The sequence below is a fragment of the Natator depressus genome, chromosome 2 (assembly GCF_965152275.1).
Source record: "Natator depressus isolate rNatDep1 chromosome 2, rNatDep2.hap1, whole genome shotgun sequence".
Taxonomy (NCBI): domain Eukaryota; kingdom Metazoa; phylum Chordata; order Testudines; family Cheloniidae; genus Natator; species Natator depressus.
In genome coordinates this window covers 208,702,732-208,727,781 of record NC_134235.1, presented here as the reverse complement: position 1 = coordinate 208,727,781, position 25,050 = coordinate 208,702,732, and the positions used below count along the sequence as shown (strand labels likewise).

General features: G+C 43.5%; 1 long non-coding RNA gene across 4 annotated transcripts in view; it reads right to left on the bottom strand.

The window, feature by feature from the left end:
- The window catches only part of LOC141983102 (uncharacterized), a 40,091-nt gene that overhangs the window by 13,174 nt on the left and 1,867 nt on the right, over positions 1–25,050 (bottom strand). Inside the window, exons 1-5 of one of the 4 annotated variants that reach the window (XR_012638297.1) lie at positions 24,870–24,928; positions 14,278–14,369; positions 11,715–11,810; positions 10,449–10,548; positions 6,865–7,075 (exon numbers count right to left, since the gene is read on the bottom strand). This is a non-coding gene — a long non-coding RNA (uncharacterized LOC141983102). Of the gene's footprint in view, positions 1–6,864; positions 7,076–10,444; positions 10,549–11,714; positions 11,811–14,277; positions 14,370–24,869; positions 24,929–25,050 lie in introns of those variants that run through there. The other 3 variants (XR_012638298.1, XR_012638296.1, XR_012638299.1) reach the window with 3 other exon arrangements.

The following is a 25,050-nucleotide window of genomic DNA, read 5'->3' as shown; positions in this document are numbered from 1 at the left end:
TCTCTCCCTCCTCACTGGGGTTTTTCCAGGCTACACAGTTCCCTGTCTACACTGTGATATCCCTAGCAACCCAGATTGCCTGAAAGGCCAGCATCTGTGCTTTGCTTTGCTTTATCTGCAGAGGCTATGCCCAGTGTATTTCCCACAGTTACAAGCTACCACATAGGTCTTTGCAAACAAGCACATTTACACTTGAGGTGAAAGCGTTACAGAGAAAATAATAAAGAACCTACCTGCATTCTAAAAAGCTTAGCAGGGGTCATCCCAACTCCAATCCTTGGCTCTGGTAGGTGTCAGTCCTTCAAAACCCACAACTGTTCCCCCATGCTTACAAGTTCAGAACTGTCTCCTGTGATATGCCCACCATGAACAGAGGTGGATTAAGATTTATTGGGGCCCTAGGCACAAAGAACACTTGTGCCCCACACACACACACACACCCCCACGGGGCCCCCTGCTCCTCCCCGTCTCACTATGGCTCTACCCCTTGCCTAGCCAGAAGCCAGGCCATGGTAAGAGCTGCCCAGAGGGCCTGGGCTGCTGTAGGGAGCCTTGGCCCTCCACCTGTCCTGGACCGCGCACCCTGGGGGGCAGGGACATGGGCCAGGGCCTGCTCTCTGGCACCCTTGCTCCTTGACCAGGGCAGGTGGAGGGTCTGGGGCTCCCCAGAGCTGTCCAGGCTCCCTGGACCGCTCTAACCACAGTCTAGGGTGACTATATGCCCTGTTTTGGCCAGGACAGTCCCCTTTTTAAGCCCTACCCTGGATATTCTGACTTTTTTTGCAAAACTGAGCAATTGTCCATCATCAGTTGGCAAGAGCAAATGGGACAAATGCACAATTTTACTAAAAAGGGGCTCGGGAGCGGGGCAGCTCCACATAGGGGGGCAGGGAGCCCCCTACAAGGGAAGGTCTGTTTACAAATATAGGGAGGAAGGGAGCAGTGGGTGTACATATTTCAAAGAGGGGAAATTTTGGCAGTCTAAAAGGCCCATTCAAATAGGCAAGGAATGAATCTGGTGAGAGAGGAGCAGAGAAAAGCCTAGATAGCTTATATGTAATGTACTGGGTTGGCTGGAAAAGTCTTTTTAAAAAATCAGCTGTGAGAGGAAACCAGCTAGGTATTGAAGACAACTGCCTTTATTGTTTTAAATAAGCTAGAACTGACTATCTTATTGCAACTGGTTTAATAAAGAAAAATATGTAATAATTTAAAATACTTCAATTGTTCCTGTCTAACTTAGATACAATATGTAAATTTTCTTTTTCAAATGGTTGGAGAAGCTGATATAGTCAGAGTGTCTGGGTACTGGCTGTGGATCCAGAAACATGAGTTCTTTTCCTTGCTAGGGGATCTTTTCTTGCTGCATAACTTTGCATTGTTGAGTTTCTAAATCATAAAATAATTTTTACTTACTTACCTCCCAGCAGGGAGTGAGGATTAATTATTTAGCTTTTATAAAGCAGCTTGTGGTTTAAAAACACTAAATATAAGCTACGTATTTATTGGAAAAATACTAGATTGTAAGTTGCTCAGGGCAGAATCTAAACCACTAATATAAGATAGGCAGCGCAGAAATAAATATGAATGAAAAAAATGATTCAATGCACTAAAAATGTGGCTATCTTAAAGTTGTCATCTTTTCAATAAAGTGTTTGGTTTTGAATTAATAACCCTGCTGATACTTGTGACAGTAGTTTAGGAGCCTGGCGTTTCAGGTGAGTGAGTGTGGACAGCTGCAGCTAGCTGAACACATAATACAGCATTATCCCATGGAACTCTGCCCAAGTGCCAAATATTGTAATAGCTGAGACACGAGGCTTTTTATTAAAACAGTATTGTTTATTGGTAAGTGTTGGAGACTGGGAGTCAGGACTCTTGAGTTCTCTGATGAGCAGGGTGGCCAATTTTGGTTGAACATATTCCGGGCGGTTTCATCACATGACATTTAATTAAAGATTAATCTTTAATTCCTGGAGACTCCAGGACAATCTTGGAGGGTTGGCAACCCTACTAACTAGCAGTGATAACTGATTCACTTTGTGCTTGACTGTAGGCAATTTACTTAACCTCTGTGTGTTTTACTATACCTGTGTGTAAAATGGTGGGGGGCAGGCGGAAGGGCTCGGGCGGGGGCAGCTCCGTGCAAGAGGTGAAGGGAGGGGAGAGAGGGGCTTGGGGCGGGGGGAGCTCCTCACAGAAGGGAGGGATGGGTTGGCGGGAGCAGTTCCACTTGGGAGGAAGGGGAGAGAGGGACTTGAGGGGCCAGCTCTGTGGAGAAAGAGGGGGAAGGAGAGCAGCTTGGCCAGCTCTGCACGGGGGTTGGGAGGAAGAGAATATGTTCACCCTACCACAGCTCTGGTATCTGGCCTGGCCAGGGGGCGGGACCTCAGGGGAAGAGGAGGAGCAGGGCGGCGGGTCCAGAGTTCTGCCTGCGGGGGCTCCCAAATTGGCCAGGGCCCGTGGGCACAGGCCCCATCAGCCCATGTGGTAATCTGCTACGGACAACGAATAGCTCAGTCTTCCATTAACAGAGCTTGAACCTTTGATCGCGAGTCTCCAGGATTAGGTGATCAGCAGACAATCACCCTCTCCTCAGAGCATGACTTCAAGAGGCCGAGTTTTTGTATAACCGGAGCTGGGGAATTTGCAATAACCTCTCCCTAGGTATTCCCCAGGAAATCCATTTAACATTTATTGTCCCACAAGTCCATTCTTGTCTGGCACAATTTCAATATAGTCCTTTGAACCCCCTGCCTCACATCACATCTGCCACCTAGAGTGGTAACATACAATCCAGGCCCATAATAATACATAAACCATTCATTTAATACAATGGACCCCAAAGATACTTAACCTTAATTCAGTAATGTCTCTTGAGGATGTGGCAGGACGTTGCCAGATCTGTCTGACCTACAGCTATCTTTCTAAGTATCAGTAGAGCACCTCCCAAAATATTTATGGATTCAATACCACAGCACCCTTAGGCACAGAAATAAGTGTCTTTTTTTAAAAAAAACTGATTAGAATGTGAGAGACAGATTAAATGACCTTCCCAAAGTCACAGCCGCAGTCTGTGGCAGGGCTGAGTGCCTGTTAGTGCCTTACATGACCATCCTTCTTCCTATCAGTGGGAGTTTCAGATGCTCAGCCCTTTTTAGGATTTAGCCCTTATTTGCATGCATGGTTAAGCAAGAGCTTTTCCTACTCCATAGAAAGCTTTGGTTTGTGAGTGACCTCAGAGGTCACTATGGGTGACGGCTGCATTAGTTGTGAGGGCAGGTTGCTTGTTTGTTTTCACAAGGCTGTTAGGGTACCACAGCTCTGTAACGCATGGCGTGGTATTGGCAATGATCACAGCAGTGATGTAGCTGTTATGGCAGCAAGAAGATCTCCAGTAAACTAAAACACCAGTTTTTAAAGGGTAGGAAAAAGCCACCCTCTGTGACCTGATGGGTTAGGCACCGGGACAACACAGTTTATGCACTCTTACACACAGGCATATGGTCCAGTGCAGCACACACTTGATTCAATGCAGAAATACTTTGGGTAGCCTCTTTGCCACATATCAAAAGCAGTGCCATGAAGAGACTAGCCCTGCCTCTGGAGCCTCAGTTGGTTAGTGAGCTAGCCGAAAATCCCACCCTGACTTCCTGCTGCTAGTGCTGGAGGATGGGATCTGGGAAAAGGAGACTGCACGGTGTGGGCAGCCAGGGGCCATCTGTTGCTGCTACTGTAGGGACACAGTAAGCCCAAAGAGTCTGACAGGCCAGGGAATAACCCAGGTATGTCTCCAGTGCAAAAGAGACACTCCTAATCTGGGGTGTAAGGTTGGAAGGACATGTTGGATGTCTGCAGGTTGGACTGTTATTAGTTGAATTAGGATTCCTTTATTTGTTAGGTGTCTGCAATTTACTGCACTATACTTCTACTGTATAATAGCTGTGGGTAATTAACCACAAGTGACTGTCCTTAATTGTTCCTCTTAATGGTCTGGGTTCTGTCCATCCCAGAAGTGGCTGATAAAGACAGCAGGATACATCTGTGTTTTGTAATATCCCTAGGTAAATTTCTACTTCCTCAAAGGTTGCCAAAGGGTTATGCACCCTAGGCAAGCGGGTGATAATTTGGGATGATACAAACAAAAAGGCCTCCAGTTCATGCTTTATGAAGGATTTTCTTTGACAATGGATTTTAATCTGTACAGCACAAAAGAAGGCTCACTTCTTAGGTACAGCTGTCATTCAGCAATCATGGAGCTGGTCCTTAGAAGTTACTTTATTCTCCAGCCCTGATTTTAATTTCTAGCAGCAGAGTGCAGTTTCTGAATTGTAACATTTGAGGCCCTTGATGGCCTTCACCGACATTGCCAGCAATGAGCACGGGAGCTAATGATGGATCATCTAATGTGAAAGGGCTGTAGGGTGACAGCACCATTTTGCATCTTGAATCTGTCACTTCCATGTTGCCTAGCTGCTAGAAGCCTGATTCTCTCAGTGCAAATACCCCATTTAGCAGTTCAGCATTAGCCAGCATAGTTGAGTGCTATGCATACCTGGCATTTACATATACAACACCACAACACTTTAGAGTGCATCTATCCCAGGGGTGGGCAAACTTTTTGCCCTGAAGGCCACATCTGGGTATGGAAATTGTATGGTGGGCCATGAATGAAATTGGGGGTTGCAGGAGGGTGTGAAGGCTCCGGCTGGGGCTGTGGGATGGGGCTAGGGATGAGGAGTTGGGGTGCAGGAGGGTGCTCCAGGCTGGAACCAAAGGTTCAGAGGGCAGGAGGGGCACCAGGGCTGGGCAGGGGGTTTGAGCATGGGAGAGGGTCAGGGGGTCAGGGGCAGCGCTTACCTCAAACTCCCAGAAACAGCGACATGTCCCCTCTCCAGCTCCTATGCGGAGGCGCAGCCAGGCAGCTCTGGGTGCTGCCCTGTGTGCAGGTGCTGCCCCTGCAGCTCTCATTGGCTGCAGTTTCTGACCAATGGGAGCTGCAGGGGTGGACCGTGGAGGGGGGGGGAGAGGAGCCAGAGTGGGGATGTGCCGCTTCTTCCGGAAGCTGTGTGGAGTGGGATAAGACCCCGACCTCGCTCCCTGGCTGCAGCGCTGGAGCAGGGCAAGCCCCAGACCCTGCTTCCCGGCGGGAGCTCGAGGGCCAGATTAAAACATCTGGAGGGCCGGATGTGGCCCCTGGGCTATAGTTTGCCCACCTCTGAGCTATCCAGTACTATCCTTATTTCCATTTACATAAGATCATGATCCAAAACACCATATGCTGGCACCCATTCACTTCAATAAATATTTTTGCAGAGCAAGGGGTTCATATGCATCAATAAAGTAAATATATATTCAAGTCTGGTGAAAACCACCACACTGGTGTAAACCCAGTACGGCTTTGGGTTGGAAGTGAAGAATCCCTCCTCCAGGGACATTTTTATTAATTTGTGTGGGACACTAGTTTGAGGAAAAGTGACATCAGATCTTTAATGAATGAGGAGGAAGGATTTGGGGATTATAAGCCTACAAAAAGAAAAACACCCGCCAACACCAGAATGGCCCATAAAAACTACACTGATTCAAAGGGTAGAGAATACTGCATTTCTAACACCTCTCCCTGCAATACCTCAATTTCCCTCGCGATTTCCGATATAAGTAGTGACTGGAATTGACCCTGATAATTTATGAAAGTCGATTCATTTTCTCTATATCCCGAATAGTTACTGCTGGGATGCATGAAATTTCGAATAACCCTGGTACCCTTAAAAGATGGTGAAAGGGGGGATAAGAGAACTCTGACGTCTGGTCATCAGACCCTTTGTCATAAGTTCACAGTAATGCCACATCAGTAGTGACCAAAAGTAGTCACCATCTAAAGACTACCCCCCCCCCGTGCCTTTTCTATTTACATTTTGTATCTCTGGGTAGATAGAGATTCATCCACATCCTTTTTTAGTACTTTGGAATTTGTATTCCCTGAATTTTTGAGTTTCAGATTTGAATGGAGCTGGAAAACCTATAATAAAGTCCTGTTTGAAACCACCAAGTTGTATCTGGCTTCAGATCAAAATCATGGGTCTGATCCTGAACCCCAGCTATGAATACCCTGAACTTTCCCAATTCAAGCACTGCCACTCGGGACCATCTCTAGCCACCAAAGGTATTTCTTTGTTTTTCATCCGTCTCCATCACTTGGCCCAGCCTTGCTCACACCTGGTCTGAATTTTCAAAAATATCTGTGAACAATTTGACAAACTTGCCCTAAGTTTTAGGTTTGTCTTGAAACAAGAACCAAGCTTGCTTTTGTGTCATCTGGATGTGTTAAATGGATATTACATGGGTGATTTCAGCATGCTGTATTGGGCCAAGTCCATACCTGGTGTTAGTCAAATTCTACACTGAGGGAATTACGACCAAATGAAACTGGCCCATTATTTGTTCGCATCTTAATCCATTTGTTCAAAAGCTATAGCATCATTTTGGGAATGGAATCTTAGTGCCCTCTAGTGAGTATCAGAGGCTGAGGCACACTCTATAAACTGTAAAAAGAACGAGGAGGACTTGTGGCACCTTAGAAACTAACACTTGTATTTGAGCATAAGCTTTCGTGGGCTAATGCTCAAATAAAGCTTATGCTCAAATAAATGTGAGTCTCTAAGGTGCCACAAGGACTCCTCGTTCTCTTTGCGGATACAGACTAACACGGCTACCGCTCTGAAATCTATAAACTGTGTTTCCATTTACATTGTTGCACAGGACCCTGAACTTAAAATGAAAAGACAGTGCCACTAAGATCTCACCGCTGTGCGTGCCCCACTGCAAGTCTACCCGTTACTCAAAATGAAGGCAGCAGTCTTTTACCTTTCAAAACTGGTTGGCTGTGTGATGGTGTGAATCCTTGTTGGGCAGGTCTTGGTGTCCGAATACCTAGGAGCCCTCATCTTCTTCACTGTAGCATCCAAACGCCAGCTCCTCATGTCTCTTTTCCGTTTTCATGAGCAAGTCACATGGTTCCACAGGGCACAAGGGAGCAGAAAAGGGACAGTGTCTCCATACATGCATCTTTACATGCCTAAAGAAATCCAGAGCAATGCAAAAAACAAAGGAACATCCCAGAATTTTTATTTGTATTATAGCAGTGCCTAGAGACTCTAAACAGGGACATGCAATCAAGTGTGTGGAATGACTCCCCACGGAAGGGGGCTTCCACCCTGTCGCCCCGCATGAATGGAACTGACAAGCAGGAGGGAGAGCAACTTGTCAGAGTAACTAGGTGATTCACACTGACATGCTGTGAACCTGAGCAGTACCCATGTACTCAGAGTTTGAATCCGGCTCTGGGCAGCTTTCTGACAGCATGTGTGTCAGTTACTTTCTACTTACATTCTAGAGAATGAGGATGGTCTAGGGGTCAGGGCACTACTCTGAGACTCAAGTTCAATTCCCTGCTCCATCACAGACTTCTTGTGTGAGCTTGAGCAAGTCACTAAGCTTAACTGTGTTTCAGTTTCCCATGTGTAAAATGGAGATAATAGTATTTCTTAGGTGTAAAGGATCAATACATTGAAGATTGTGAGGTGCTCAGATCCTGATGACGGGGTTCATATAAAAATCAGTGTTTTAACAAAAGGAACAGATGCTCATGCATGGATGTAAATTTGTGCCTGAAACCTAGAACCCAACTGATAGGGCTAAATTTAATTTCTTAAAATAATCCTTTAACAAAAGAGTTCTCTGTCTCTGCCTAAAAGAAAGATGGATGTTTAACATATTGATTAAAAGAAATGTGGTGAATGGAACTGATTAAAATGTTCATCAGTTTTTTCAATGAAAAATTACTTTTTGATGAATGGAAATGTTCATGAGAAAATTTCTATTAGGGCTTTGTAAATAAACAAAACAAAAAAACAAAATATTCAGTTTTCGGTTGTTGAAAACTGAAAATTTCAGTGAAAAATTCCTAACGGAAATGAAAACATTTCATTTTCTTCAAAATTTAGTGGAGAATAAAATACATTTTTGAACTATGTTTTGAGGTAACAATTAATGGGACACTTTCAATTTAAAAAAAAAATCACACTTTTATAACAGTCGTAAGTATTTAAATTCATACAGGTTACACCAAAGGTTACTGTAACAAAGATCAGAGACAAACTATTTCTCTTTCTTTCCAGTTTCTTCACTTTGTACATTCAACATTTCTTTGTGTATATTTAGTTTCGCTGTTTTCCTTATACAGTCGTCTTCCTCCCTTTTGGTTGTGTGGTCTTACACAAAACAGGGAGGAAAACCTTTATAAAAAATGTGATTGTACTGCCACCAAAATGGGGAAAAGGATTTAAGGGCCGCTATAATAGCGGAAACTATTTCAAATTCTATTTTTTAAAAGCTGACTAGAGTAGAAATTGAGTAGAGCTTAGGAGTTATGAGAGTATGATACAGCTCAGTTGAGAGGCTTGGGACAAAGAGGCTTCTGTGAGAGTTATTGGAATTGTAACATACAGTAATTGCAAGAAATGAGAAAATGGCCACTGTGATTGCATAATCTCCTGTAGACAAAAACACAACAACTTTACAACCTAAACCAGAACTGACTTGGGTTTGAGGCACAAGATGAAAATATCGGATATACATTGTCAGTAAATATGAATCTCTGTAGTCCTTTTTTTCTTGTATCTTACAGTCATTTGCATATTAACCATTCTCCCAGAATCTTTATGATATTGCAAAGAGTATCTTTGAATTCTAAGGCCCAGAGCATTAGTTCTTAACCTGTGAGTGACCTGTACTCAGGACTTTTTAATGTGATTGAGTGTTAGGTTGTATCTAATTATCAGCAGCAGCTCCAAGTCTGTGGGAATATAGATGTTCACGGAAAAGACCCCTCAAACAAATAAAAGTGTCTACAGAAGTATGTTATAAACAAAACTGGGTGACTGATAAGGGATATTTGTTATTGCAGGTGGGTTCTGTAGTGGATAAAATAATCACCCATTGAAAAATGGGTAACCCATTAAGAACTGTTGGTTGTCACAGTTGTTAGTAATAATGACCAGGTTAGAGAGTCCTTTTTACTCATCAGTCAAGTAAACTGAGGATCATACAAGAAATTTCATGAGTAATTAAGAAACAGAACACATGGTAAAATGAATTATGGGAAAGGAATTTTTCCTCCAAAAAGCAGTTTCTTTGTCTCACACCCTATAAAGGGGACTAGTGTTGGAAAGTTAGATTGAGAATGAACACTATCAGCATTGCAACCAGGTACAGAGAAAGGGACCAAACTACCACCTCTTCACCATCTACAGGGGTAGATGTATCTTTCTGTATAGTGCTGTCTGCATCTTTGATTAATAATCTTTGACTACATAATTCCATTTGAGTCTGCTAGCTGAGCATCTCGAATCATTATCCCATTCAAACAAGTAACAACAGAATGAAACCAACGTGGATGAGTCAAGTTCTTACTGATGACTCACGGAAGAAATGTTAAAGCAGTTGGCTCTCAGGATTTTAAACTACAGTGGTTTTCACACGGGCTAGAAAGAATTTTAAATGTTTCAAAAGTTGTTAGCAGATATTGAGTTGGGGCACGTGACGGTGGTGATATTGCAGAGCAATCACGGAAGCTTTTAGAGTTGAAAATTCCCTGAGAAACTTGATGATTTTTTGTGAAAACTAAAAAAGGAAAAAATGTCAGTACAAATTAACTGAACATCAGTGTGAAAATCCATGAGGGGATGGTTTAAATAGGTACAATAATTAGGTTACTGCCAGTAACATTTCATCTGTAAGGTGGACAAAACCAAAAAGCAAGTAAGAGCCATAGCAGTGAAACCTTGCCTCCTCTAAATGATATAATGGGGGAGAAAGGGGGAAAGCAGTGAATAAACTGCTCCAGAAAAAGAATTGCAATCACAGCAGTACGGGCTTCTGGGTGGGCTTGTCACCTGAATAATTACCTAGAGTTCTAGGAGGGCTTGTACAGCTCATAAGAACGGCCATACTGGGTCAGACCAATGGCCCATCTAGCCCAGTATCCTGTCTTCCGACAGTGGCCAATGCCAGGTGTTTCAGTGCGAATGAACAGAATAGGTAGTCATCAAGTGATCCACCCCCTGTCTCCCATTCCCAGCTTCTGGCAAACAGAAGCTGCCATGGCTCCACTGCTCCAACTTAGACAAGCTAAATTAAAGCTAACTCAGGTATGTTTACGTGAGTTGCAACTGCAGAATAGAGATACTCTGGGGCCTGGTCTACACTACAGTTAGGTTGACATAAGGCAGCTTATGTCGACCTAATTATGTCAGTGTACACACTACGGCCTTGTCCTGCCAATGTAAGTGTCCAAATACACATACACAATAACTCCACCTCCACGAGAGGTGTAGGTCTTATGTCGGTATAGTTAGGGTGATGCAGTGTTGGTGTAGATACTCACTTACTTCCACTGTTGGCTGTCTCGTCAATTTCACGGCAGGGAGGGGCTGGAGTGGAGACAGGAAGAGGCAGAGTGCGGGCGTGGCCTCAGGGCAGAGCACCCACCTGGAAAAATAAAAGCCAGCGCCTCGGCCTCTGGGTGAATGAATAAATAATACTTTGTTTTGAAGATGCTGTTTGTGTCACTTCAAACATCTTGTCACAAGTTCCTGAAGAGAAATATCACTGGAACCAAATGCAGTTGGTCCTGTCACATTATCATGGTTCGGAAACAAGGGTGGGCTGCAACCCAGAGGGCCAGTCTCCTAATGCTTGAACTGCAAGTTTCCATGCAGAGAGGGGCGAAGGTCATGAGGCCTGTCCCTTAAGGGATGCACTTGAGGGACTAAAAGGGATCAGTAATACACAATAATGCTAATACATTTACTGTAAGTTTGTATCATTCTCCAAAAGTAGCATGTTGAAATCTCATTCTATTATTGTATGGATTATACAGTGCACAGGGAATAATTTAGGCAATATCGCTCAAGAAAGTGGTCTTCAACAGAGCTTTCTTAAAGACTAATTCATCTGGACCTGGATTCTTAGAAATATCAAGTGTTCTTTGCAAGATGATTGAGATTTGATGGAGGCTCTGCATCTTGCAGGATTGGGTTTTTAATATCCTAAGAACGGGGGGAACAAGCGTTGGGTAAGAGAAGCTTTCACCATCTTCTGGTGTTTGGATCTCAAATTTAGGATAAAAAAAAAAAAGGGTCAAAACCTTACCCCAAGCAGAACTTTCACGCCCTGCATGGTGCACCGATTATGAGATGGGAGAGATCAAAAATGTTTTGCTCTGTTATAATTAGAAACTAAAACATCAGTGAATTCTAGTAAGATTTTTTTTAAAGTCATTCCAGCCTCCAGACTCACACTCAGTGTGTCCCACTGAGAGCTCCCCAAATCTTTTACATGCTTTCATTTGCCCCCTTTCCTCTTTCACACAACGACAGTTATGTATTATCCATTTACAGAAAGGGAAGTTTAAACCATATAGTGGGAAGCCACAGAGCTTTCAGGCTGTAAAGTGCTTCTCCAACTCTGCTTTACTGGACAGCATTTTTTTTTCCAATTTGTGACGTTTTATTTAATGTTAGGCAGCACCACAGTTGCTACTGCTCTGTCAGCTGTTGCAGATTCTTACTGTCAGTCTGTCACTACCAGAAAAGGTGTAGATCTCTACGTGTATTGCAGTCTGCCTTGTCCATTTGTTCTAAGGGATCTGTTACCTGTAAGACAAGCTGCTACAGACTTCCTGAACAGCCACTGGTGGTGAAAAGCTGACATCTCCCAGAGCTGATATTTCCCAAGGATGCAGGCCAGTGCTAAAATAAAATGTACAAAAAGTAAAATGAAGCCAAAACACTTTCCAGAGCTCTCACTGCTTTTGAATCTAAAATATCCCTATCAATTACATTCTCTTCAAATCAACTGAAATTAGCCCCAGAGGAACTGTGGTTTCCATTCAGTCTTTTTTCCCCCCCCCCCTTCAGTATAGTTTTCTCTTATTGCTCCCACTTCTTTCCTTCACCTTTTATCAAAATCTCTTTGCCTCGCACCCTCGCTGCCTGCCCCTATCTCACTCAAACCGTGAGTCAGATACCCAAAAGATGCTACTAAAGAAAGAATTGGGATCTTATTTGCTTTCTGAATTCTGAGCCTTTTGGGGTCATATTTTCCAGATTTCTTTCACAATGACAAGGGCTAGAAACAATGATTTTTTTATTATTTTATTTTTGTTTAAATTCTCACATGAACATCTGACTCCAGGAGCTGACGGGTTCAGAAATACACCAAATTTGGTGAAAATTATCAACATTGAAGGTTTGGCTGAGCATAGCAATTTTAGAACCTTCTGAAGGTCCCCCATCATTAGCTTTAAGTGTAATACTGTTTTGATGAGGCTGGTGAGATTTTCCATTTACTTCTGATTGTTACATTATTTTAACTTCTTGTTACCCACACTAATCCTTGAGGAAAAGGCCTTGTTGACCACAACTGTATTTTTTTTTCTGCTTAGTCATTCTGCTGTTTTACAGCATGTTACCATCTTCATTAGTTCAGAAGTATTCATTTTATGTCCCTCACATTCTTGTTGTAGCTGTTAATGTAACAAAAATATTCCTTGACTGCACAGAACAGGGGCTCTCTAGAACATCCTATAGTCACAGCTGTCCCACTTTCCAGTGAACAGTGTTTTGCTCACATCTTACATGATTTTAGTCAGCTTTGTCTCTCTAGGTGCCCAAGACATCCAAGTGTGTGCGTGCCTGACAAGCCTTCAAGACATCACTTCATGGGCCATGGTGTAGCGGTCCCTTGCTCTCAAGTGGGGAGGGAGGCCTCAGTGCATCAGCTCGGGTCCCGCTGGCAGGGCCAAGCGGTAAGCAGTCTGTAGCTTGTAGCCTCCTAGCAGACGCAAATAACTGTTAACTGTCTGGAGCTCTCAACTTTTTGATACCAGGGACCAGCTGCCTTCCTAAACTGTGTCAGGGAGCTCTCAGGGACTGGTGCCGGTCCACAGACTGGTTGTTGAGAAATGCTGATCTACAAAAGTCTAGAAAACTCATTTAGCACAGTTCTGTAACAGTGGTGTCCCTCCATTGCTGGACTAAAAAGAAATAGTCCCTTGAGGATACTGTTTTGATGCACTGTAAGTAGTATCAACAAAACTAGATCCAGCATCTCAGCAAAGGTGACAGAATAAGGCCTGGCCTACACTGTGGGCGGGGGTGAATCAATCTAAGTTATGCAACTTCAGCTACGTGAATAACATAGCTGAAGTCAACGTACTTAGATCTATTTACTGACACTCTCCCGTCAACTCCGCCTGCACCTCTCGCCCTGCTGGAGTACCGGAGTTGATGGGAGAGTGCTTGGCAGTCAATTTATCATGTCTAGACTAGACACAATAAATCGACCCGACCCTCCCCCCCCCACCTCCCACTGGATGAATTGCTGCCTGTTGATCCAGCAGGTAATCTAGACAAGCCCTTAGTTACTGATGGGGCAGAGTGAAGCTAAACAGCCTCGCAATCCATTTAACAGAGCTCCCATTGCAGAAACAGCGACAAATAGCCAATAAATATAGGTTTCAGAGTAGCAGCTGTGTTAGTCTGTATTCGCAAAAAGAAAAGGAGTACTTGTGGCACCTTAGACTAACACATTTATTTGAGCATAAGATCAAATCTTCATCGGCTGCACACTGATGAAGTGAGCTGTAGCTCACAAAAGCTTATGCTCAAATAAATTTGTTAGTCTCTAAGGTGCCACAAGTACTCCTGTTCTTTTTGCCAGTAAATATAGTTAATGTTTAGAGAGCACTTAGCTAAGAAGCTGAAAGTATATCCCTGTTTTTGGCCAATTCCTGACTTACTTTTCTGAGGGAAGGCTGCTCGCTCTCCAGCTATCACAGTGTTGGGATTCACTGAGTTCATTACCCTCTACCGCTCTCCTGTTCTCCTACAAGTGGTTAAGCTTTTCAGATCCTTGCCTCCTGCCACAAGAATAGGTGCAGCCACTTCAAGCTCACTTTAAGTCACTCCCTGTTAACCAACTAGCAAGGAGTGTAACTAGCAAGCAGCTGGCACCATCTCAGAAAACCAAGACCATCTCCAGCTGGCCTTCATCTGCACCTGATAAGTTAAAGCAGTGAGGGATCTTAAAAAAATAAAAATAAAAAAAAATCAAATCTAGATCCTTCACATTAAAAACAAAATGCACCCAGTACTATCAGGGTAAAATAGCATTGTTAGTTTGGCATGTTGTGATCGACTGCATTAGGTGAAGTACCTGTTAAATGAACTCTGGGATGTGAAGTATTATCCGAATAATGCATCACATTCTCCCCAAGTCTACAATTTAACTTCTTCCAGTTCAATGTTCTATAAAACAAGAACACAAAGAAGATACATATAAAATATGCAGGCATGGCTCTCTTTATAAAGAAGAGGAAAGCGGGAGCTGTTGTATGCAAGCTTCATATCTATAGCTGTTACATATTGCACATTTAGTTAACTTCATTTTAACTAAAAAAATTTCAGAGATCTACAGCTGCTCAGAAAAACTCTTGTGATACAAAACATAAATTTGTAGAGCACAGCAATTGTATGGATCTAGTCCTTAATATACCATAGGGAAAAGCTGTTTCAGTTTTGTGGAGCAATATTAACAGCTGTTTACCAATGTATATGTTCTAATGTTTTATGTATTGGTTCCTCCAGAGTAAGCGATATACATATGAATAAAGCCATATTCAGTGTTAGGTTAGTTTTTGTGATTTGCCAGTACAAATACATGAAGAATCAGTGATATAATCTGCCCTGTGGTACCTGACACTTCCAAAAACAGTCTCTCTGGGAGACCTGCTTTTAACATTTTTGCTGATGTCCTCAGAACTTGTGAGGCAATAAATACAATGATTGAATGGCAGATGATACTTATTCTATATTGTAAAAGTTCTGTCAAACTTTCTCAGTTATTAGAGTCCCAAGGCCCATCTCCTGATCCTGGGGTTGAAGTGGAGAGAAAGGGAAAAGGTAGTACCACTCGCTTAAGATGTCAAAATTAGACTTCTCGGATTGTGCAGATTTTCAGAATTTGACCAATGTGTTCTCTGGGTAGGACTGCCAACACTGTATATCAAAAATAGTACCCCTGCCCCACCTCTCCTCCTAATATTAATTATGTATTATGGATAATAAGCAGTACTAACCTACATTCACCAGGAGTATTTCCTGCTGCTTTTTGCAGCACTCAGCTACTCCCAATCTTGTTGTACAGAGATAAAAAAAATAAGGGACGTCCCTTGTAATAAGGGACTGTGGGTAACCCTGTTGGTAAGTGGTGGTATCTCTCCAACCCACCTACTCAAGGCACTAAAATATCCTTCCACTCACTGAATTGTCCGCATCTTCATAATATGATACACGCTCTCCTTTCCTACATGTTTAACAATTTCATTGCTCAAATGTTTGACATTGAAAGTACCATTTGCATTAAGATGAATGGGCACTTTAAGCTTCTCAGAGCTACAGTTTCATGCTCTCTGCAACCTTGGAGACATTGCTTCTTTGGTTACACTTTGAACACATTTTCAAGGATTTTTTCACACCATAACTGTTAGAGATTGACTTTAAAAAGAAAAATGAAAGCTGAGACTTCAGCAGGATGAAAGAGGAGCTAGTGCACAGTACTGCCACAAATGGTCCTCGCCCCCCACCCCCTTCCATTGGGATGGAATACAATACAATAAGTACAGGACTGAACATTAACACTGGTACCACAGCAGCTGCTAGCCTCCCCAGAGGGAACTAGGAGTGCAGTGTCTCTTGTAGCAGAAATGAGTCAGGATTCTGTTGTAATGAACAGAAAGGGGACCCTTAATCAAGACACAAATCCAGAGCTGTGACTAGAACGGGGTGAGAGGGGCGGGAGTGAGCCAGCAGGGGGCATAGAATCAAGCCCAGTGGCATCAGCTCCCCCTCTACCCCCGGATTGGGCCTAGCAGCGTCAGTTTATATAATTACAGTGCGTTCCTAAATCCTGGCCTAAACTGAACAAACTACCACAGGCTTTGGATCAGGCCCCTGCTGCGTACTATTAGTAACTTGCGGAAGACATTTGTTTAAATGTTTTTAAAATGATGTAACACTGTCCCGTTAAGCCCTTAGTTGCCTGCCTCACAATATTCTAGGTGAAACATACTTATCCTTATCTTAATCCTCTCTCTCCTTAATTCAAGATGGATTTAAAATGTGCCTAAAGGGAATTCTTATATTCAGATACAAACAAGTTTCACAAAATTTCAAGAATTCGTCTCAAATCTATAAAGATAATATTTATTTGCCTCTCTCTCTCTCCCACATTCCCCCAAGGTGTCCTTCTGAGAAAGACATCTTACTAATAGTCAATATGAAGGTGGTGTTTCAGTTCTTTTCTCTCTTTCCTTCCATCTGTCTACATACATAACCACCTTTCTGGATAACAGGGACAAACTTTTGTCTGACAAATGCTAAGGATCAGACCATTCAAAAGAAAAGGGTATCAATAGAACTATAAATTCTATTGTCCTTCCAACCAAACTGTTACTTTTACCCTGTATACACACAGCTGGAGAGGATTTCTATGGGGAAGGATTAAAAAGCCAGCCCCGAAATTCAATGGCTCAGTTTGAGCAATTCATTCATTCTTGCCTATAGCTATACTTATTTGAAAAGAGCCTCCATTCTACATAGATTTTCAACAGTGATTTAACTTTCCGTGTTTGACTGAAGAGTATTATGCAGGCTTGATTTCAGTGAATAAGTTTCTCAAAAGTATTAGTATATTTTCAGAATACTGTATACCCACTAATAAATTTGGAACTTCCTGTTGTTTCATCAGTAATCAGTTGTAATTGCTTGCCAGAATTATTATCCTCAACACTTTCTCTGTTCAGTAGGTCTCCTAACCTTTGGTAAGCTAGCTTCTGTTCTAGGGGTAGGTTGCAAGATAGGGGTAGGTCTGCAGCAATGGACGTATTTTCCTATCCTCTCACAAACAAGTGGGTTGAGTTTAGCGCATAATCCGTTTTGTCGCAGAATGCTTCCTATATGCTCCCTTCCTTCTCTCCAAGGAAGGATTTTAACTATCATAACCGACACAAGTTTATTTTCTAGCACAGAGTTAGCATTCGCTTCTGTTCTATTCAGGTTCTTACACTGCATTCATCCCTGTAGTACCAGAGGCTCAGCGCCACAAAGATACTTAGGTGCCCAAACCCCAGATTTAGGCACCAAAGGCCCAAATTTAGGTGCAACTGTGATCCACAAAACCCCTGCTTGGCTGCCACCTAAACTTGTAGGCGCCTACATTCACTCAGTGCCTACATTTTCACTGTAAAAGATCCCTAGGCACCTAAGTTTTAGCCTCTGGGCATGCATACTGCTGCCTCCTTTTAGGCAGCCAGATGCCTATTTCAGCAGTTCTCAAACTGTGGGTCAGGACCCCAAAGGTCGCAATTCCATTTTAATGGGGTCATCAGGTCTGGTGTTAGACTTGCTGGGGCCCAGGGCCAAAGCTGAAGCCCAAGCCCCACTAGGGTTGCCAGGTGTCCAGTTTTCGACTGCAATGCCCGGTTGAAAAGGAACCCTGATGGCTCCGTTCAGCACCACTGACCAGGCCATTAAAAGTCCGGTTGGCGGTGCAGCGGGGTAAGGCAGGCTCCCTGCCTGCCGTGGCTCCACACGGCTCCCGGAAGAAGCAGCATGTTCCCGCTCCGAGCCCTACGCATAGGGGCAGCCAGGGGACTCCGCACGCTGCCTCAGCCTCAAGCGCCAGTTCCGCAGCTCCCATTGACTGGGAAGCACGACCAATGGGAGCTGCGGGGGTGACGCCCATAGACGGGGCAGCGCGCAGATCCGCCTGGCCATGCCCCTACATAGGGGCCGGATGGGGGACATGCCACTGCCTCTGGGACCTGCTTGAAGTAAGTGCCACCCACAGCCTCCACCACCCCCTATGCCCCAACTTCCTGCCCCAGCCCTGATCCCTCTCCCACCCTCTGAACCCCAAGGCCCTACCCCAGAGCCCTCACTCCTCCCACACCTCAATCCCCTGACCCAGCCCCCTCCTGCATGCCAAATCCCTCAACCCCAGTCCCACCCCAGAGTCTACACCCACAGCGGGAACCCTCCCCCCCCATCCCTCCCCCAACTGCTTGCTCTGGAGTTCCCTCCCACACTTCGAACCCCTCAGCCCCAGCCCCCTCCTGTACCCCAAATCCCTTATCCATGGCCCCACTCCATAGCCCACACCCCCAGCCAAAGCCCTCACACCCTCCTGCAACCCAATCCCCTGAGCCAGCCCGGTGAAAATGTGCAAGTGAGTGAGGGTGGGGAGAGCAAGTGACAGAGGAAGTGGGAGGACGGAGTGAGCAGGGGCAGGGCCTCAGAGAAGGGGCTGGACAGGGGCAGTGCCTCAAAGAAAGGGCTAGACAGGGGGTGGGGCAAGGGTTTTCAGTTTTGTGCGAGTAGAAAGTTGAAACCCTAAGCCCCACTGCCCAGGGCTCAAGCCCGAGCCCCATCACTTGGGGCCAAAGCCCGAGGGCTTCAGCCCTCGGCAGCCGGTCTCAGATTACAGGCCCCCTGTCCAGGGCTGGAGCCACGGGGCTTCAACTTTGCCCCCGCCATCTGGGGCAGCCGGGCTTGGGCTTTCCCCCACAACCACCCAGGGCAGCAGGACTCAGGCTTTGGTCCCCCCTTGAGGGGTCATGTAGTAATTTTTGTTGTCAAAAGAGGGTTGCGGTGCAATAAAGTTTGAGAACCGCTGGCCTATTACATGCCTGAGCTCCAGCGTGATCCACAACCCAGGGGAAAATAGGTGGGGGTCACCTATCTTGCCTACAGAACCCAATCTGGAGCACATCTACCAAATCAAGACCTATTCAAAATCTGGTGGTGGAGCCACCACCTCCCACCCCCTTTATAACTAGAGCCTTTTGTGAAATTCTTTTTATTTTTTACAACGTTTCATTTTATTTTTCAGGAACTTCCTGTTTCATTTTATCCAAGGTAAAGGGGAGGTCCAGCCCTGTACACTCACCCTGCAGCTGGGGCTCCTGTCCCTCAGAGCTGGACATTGTGACTTGATGCAAGGGGTCACAGTGCCATTCACTCAAATTTGGCCCAGCTGTCTCTCCGTCACGATGACAGAGGGGTGGCTGGGCCAAACCTGAGCAGCACTGAGACCCTGTGTGCTGGCTCACAATGTTCGGAGCAGGGAGCTAGACCCTGCCCCCAGGGACAGGGACTGAGGTTGTGGGGTGAGTTTTTCATTTTAATAGTTTCTTCATTTTATTTCACATTTGTGAAGAACACAGGGCTCTACTTACAGCACAGAGGGTAGACCCCCCCCCCACCCCAGAATGGGGGAGACCTGGGTTCAATTCCCCCTTCTGCGTGATGGGAGACAGGATTTGAACAGGAGACTCACATCTCTAAGGAGAGGTGCTCAAACCACTGGGCAACGGGGAATTCATAAGTCCCTTTGCGGATCTGGGCCCGAGCACCTTATTCACTTATGGAATCATAGAAATGTAGGACTGGAAAGACCTCAAGAGGTCATCTAGTCCAGCCCCGCCGCCCCCCGCCAGGGAGCGGGGAACAATGCCACACATAGTCTCAAGCCTACCTCTCTCCCTATGCTGCTTTCTTCCAAAGCAGTGAAGAGGCTCCCTGAGGGTTGGAATGACAGAGGGTTAGTACTACTTTTCGCCACACAGATCAGCTTTTTTGCTCCAAGATGCAGAGGGAAACATGTGCCTCACTATATGCAAGTGGTTATGGTGATGCCAAACCTATTACAGGCCAGTTCAAGTAAATATCTAGTTATCTAAAAAAGATTTGCTCCATGCTGACTGTAATGATCCCATAGTCAAGTAGGAGCAAACTACAGAAACACTAATGACATCTGTGCACAGGAGCGCATTTTAAGGGTTAGATCCTCAGATGGTATAAATCTGTACATTTAAACTAGCTGAGGATGTGGTCTGTCATGTATACTATTGACTGGGAACCCCAAAATGAACGTCTTAAAAAATCCCAACAATTTATAGTACATACTCTGAATCCAATTCTGAAAAACTGCAATGCTCCGTTTGTCTTTAGGGTCCTATGCAATGATCTGTAAAAATAATCTTTTATGGGCCATTTTTGCAAATGCTGAAGGACATGAGAAATTCTCCAGCTGTGACATCATCATAGCCACAGGTCTGAAATGGAAATGTAAAATCTGTGATTTGTAGTTTTACTTATAAAAGCAGAGACTCCATGCTGTTGAGGCCAGGAATCAAGCCAAGATATCAAAGAGTCCGTTCCACAAAAATTAAACCACAACAGCTGAAGAACAAAGTTTGCATGAGGCTTCTGTTAACTTGCTGAAAATCTTAATGGAGTTAAGTAGGATATTAACCTCAGTATTCATTATCCCAGCAGCCCATTTATCAGAAAATTGTTAGTTCAACAACAAGTAGCTCAAGTCTGATTTGTTTTGGACTCACTAACATCATTAAGCTGTTTATTTTTTCCTCTCATAACCAAAACTTTGTTTTTGCACTTAAAGGAATAAAGACAAGTTGAAATCTAGCAAATAAACTAAATTATAAGTCTTTTTTTTTTTTAAGGTGTTACTCTTGCCATGAGAGCACCTTCTAATTTTTTCTGATCACCTCTTTTTTTAAAAATTTTCCCCCTCCTCCTTTGCTACTGTGTCAGAGACCCACCCAAACACGGGAAACTGATTTTACTGGATAAAGAGTGGAATTGACTATCCACAAGGTGCTGTGAAATGCACAAAGTATAACTGCGGGGGGGGGGAGGATTTCTCTGTCTAATCTTTCATTTACAGTGTTCTTAGACATTTTTTGTAATAATAGGCAAAAAAAAGATTCACACAAACAACCTTTCAATTTTATGGTTTGATCACTTATTAAACAAACACTGATGCTATGGAGACTTGAATCTTTTACCATGACACTGTTACAGACTTTCTGATCTCATGACTCTGACTTAATAATACTGATTCATAGTTAACTGAAAACTATCAAAATCTTGCCTCATTAAGAACTGAGTTTGCACCTCCTTCCCATTCTGAGACTTCAGATATATCCAAATGAATGGTAATGAAAATGGCTTAATTCAAAGCCTGTCCTAAACTGTAAGAAGTGTATTGGCACTGGGCCATGGTAATGCTGAATTTACTCTGTCCCCTCAGAATAGCACCACACTATGCCCTGATCTACACTACAGACTTATGTCAGTATAACTACTTTGCTCAGGGGTGTGGAAAATGCACACCCCTGAGCAACGCAGTTATACTGACTGAACTTGTGTAGACAGCACTGTCTTGATGGGAGGGCATAGGTAGTGTCTTCACTAAGCACTGTAACCGTGCCACTGCAGCATGGTAAGTGTAGACAAGCCTTATGTGTAAGTACATTTTTCTCAAGGATACTCACAGCAACCACAGAATTACAAGTGACCAATCTGGGCTCTCACACTGTTGCATTTTCCCATGGAAGAACAACTGACTCTCACTTTTTATAGGTTTCAAAGTGGTAGCCGTGTTAGTCTGTATCAGCAAAAAGAACAAGGAGTACTTGTGGCACCTTAGAGACTAACAAATTTATTTGAGCATAAGTTTTTGTGGGCTAAAGCCCACTTCATCAGATGCATGCAGTGGAAAATACAGTAGGAAGATATATATACACAGAGAGAGACACACACACACACACACAGAGAGAACATGGAAAAAATGGAGGTTGCCATACCAACTCTAACGAGAATAATCGATTAAGGTGGGCTATTATCAGCAGGAGAAAAAAACAACCTTTTGTAATGATAATCAGGATGGCCCATTTCAAACAAACAGTTGACAAGAAGGTGTGAGTAACAGTAGGGGGAAAATTAGCATGGGGAAATAGTTTTTAGTTTGTGTAATGACTCATCCACTCCCAGTCTTTATTCAAGCCTAATTTAATGGTGTCCTATTTGCCACTGACACCACTGAAAGATGCTAAAGAAGACAAGGGGAAGAAACAAAGACTATTTAAGGGAGTGGGGAATAAGGAAGACTCAGAGTGAGTGACGAAAAAGAGAAGGCAAATTCCACCTTCTGTTACACCTGTGTGACTCCAAATTAAGAAAACAGAACTGTGCCCAGTGTAAATGAATACAGAATTTTTTCCTCAGAAAGACAAAGGGAGAAGAGACAGGTACATGCTATTGTCAGCTGGACCAAATGCTTAGAAAAACTAAGCCCAAATAAAAAATCAGTTACCTAATGTTTTAATTTTTTAGAGTGGAAGATTTTCCCCAACATGCAAGGAAAGACTGTTTTCTGTAACAGCGTGTAGGGATGCATTCACAAAAATATAAGACAACCTAGGCCCTACTTTCACTGAACAGCTCAGTGTACCCGCTCAATCCATGTACAAAAAAAAAAGATTACTCAGCTTGATTTTGGTTAGCAATACAGACCCAATCTTTGCAACCATTTCCCAACCTTAACACAACATGGTTTTTGCACAGTTTGATGTCTCTGTAGATATATATTTTTTTAAAACTGTGTGTCACTAAACATTTTACCAGAGTATCCCAATAGCAGGTTGGTAATTTGATTTATGAACAAAGCTGGAAGAGCGTATGGGACAGATCGCTGCTGGTATGAATTTTCATAACTCCGTTTACTTCAGTGGAACTATGACAGTTTATACCAGTTGAGATCTGTCCCTAAGAGTTTGGTTGCTGGGTGGTGTTGGGTGGGGATGCAAGCCATGCTGCAATAGCCATGTTTGGACGTATTCATATTTGAAAAACAATTTCAAATGTTGTTATACACTCAAGGGTCTAATCCTGTAGAAACAGCTTCATGGCCTGCAAGGCATTCAGTGTAGGATCAGGTCCTTCATGAGAAACACTGTCATTAGTTAATGAAAGCTGGGGTATCTCAATAATTAACAGAAGAAATGGATCTTTCAAGAAGGAGGACAGTGGGTAATGTTGAATAATTCAGGAATATGACAAAGGGAACAAGGATACAGTAACTTTATATCTGTGTGTTTGCATTGGTCCAACAAAAACACATGAATATCAGTTTTCAAGACTTCTATTTTCTCTCCCATAAAGGTTTCTGTATGAAATAATAACATGATTTTATAACAGCATAAAGCAATTTTGGAATCCTCCTCAAAACACAGGGTAACATTCTGACAAATAAAGAACTGTTACATATCTTTCTACTGTACTAGAATATACCCAGTGTGGATAAATTGTTTTACATTTGAAAGGCAGGCTATATACAAGTATAGTGGATCTAAGAAATTGTTGTGTGATTGATCGGTCACAGGCATAATAATAAAAAAGGAAACTCCTCAATGAACTTAATGACCAAATTCAGAGCAGGTGTAATATGGTATAACTTTGTTGAAGTCAGTGGATTTACACTGGCTTACACTAGCTCTGAATTTGTCTCAAACGGTGGGTATAGTCAGAAAGGTGGTCCCGTAAAGACAGCATCTTGATACACCAAACGTATGCTCCCCAGGGGCCAGACTCACCCCAGTAATCAGGTTAGTTTACTAGAAAAAGACATTTCACGGGATCATTTTGTCATCTTACAATGCGCATAGCTCCACTCCTGTCACATTTAAAAACCAACCAACCAACTAAAAGCTTTAAATCTAAACACTCAATAGCTGCTAAATTTTAACTAGATGCCTGGTCGGCAACTGAAAGGTAAATATCCATCAGTAGGAAAATGGGGAATCATTACTATTGTCAGAGCAAACCGTGTGCTGAATTTAATTGCAGAAGCCTGGCAAAACCTGAAAGAGTGGGGGGCAGCGGGGAATGCGAAGAGACTAGGTCACAGTGACAGACCAGAAAGAAAAAGCCTGCTGCTGGCTGGGATTATTCACTTGCTGTAACTTTCCTCAGTCCGACAGGACCCAGCAAAATTACATAAAACAAAATGTATTTGAAGTGCCTTCTTAAAATGCCTTAAGACCTGCTGTGAAATTCATCAGGAAGAAAATGCAATTGTCTATGTTTACCAGGACCTGGCCCTCATAAGTTTTTCCCCAACATGCAGAGAGGACAGAGTAAAGTTATAGTACTAAACACTTGTCATTGGATCACTACAACCGTGTATGTGGTCATGTCAAGGTTCCTCCCCCACTCTGAACTCTAGGGTACAGATGTGGGGACCTGCATGAAAAACCTCCTAAGCTTATCTTTACCAGCTTAGGTCAAAACTTCCCCAAGGTACAAAATATTCCACCCTTTTGTCCTTGGATTGGCCGCTACCACCACCAAACAAATACTGGTTACTGGGGAAGAGCTGTTTGGACACGTCTTTCCCCCCAAAATACTTCCCCAAAACCTTGCACCCCACTTCCTGGACAAGGTTTGGTAAAAAGCCTCACCAATTTGCCTAGGTGACTACAGACCCAGACCCTTGGATCTTAAGAACAATGAACAATCCTCCCAACACTTGCACCCTCCCTTTCCTGGGAAATGTTGGATAAAAAGCCTCACCAATTTGCATAGGTGACCACAGACCCAAACCCCTGGATCTGAGAACCATGAAAAAGCATTCAGTTTTCTTACAAGAAGACTTTTAATAAAAATAGAAGTAATTAGAAATAAGAAATCCCCCCTGTAAAATCAGGATGGTAAATACCTTACAGGGTAATTAGATTCAAAACATAGAGAACCCCTCTAGGCAAAAACCTTAAGTTACAAAAAAAGATACACAGACAGAAATAGTTATTCTATTCAGCACAATTCTTTTCTCAGCCATTTAAAGAAATCATAATCTAACACATACCTAGCTAGATTACTTACTAAAAGTTCTAAGGCTTCATTCCTGGTCTATCTCCGGCAAAGACAAAATGTAGACAGACACACAAACCCTTTGTTTCTCTCCCTCCTACCAGCTTTTGAAAGTATCTTGTCTCCTCATTGGTCATTTTGGTCAGGTGCCAGCGAGGTTACCTTTAGCTTCTTAACCCTTTACAGGTGAGAG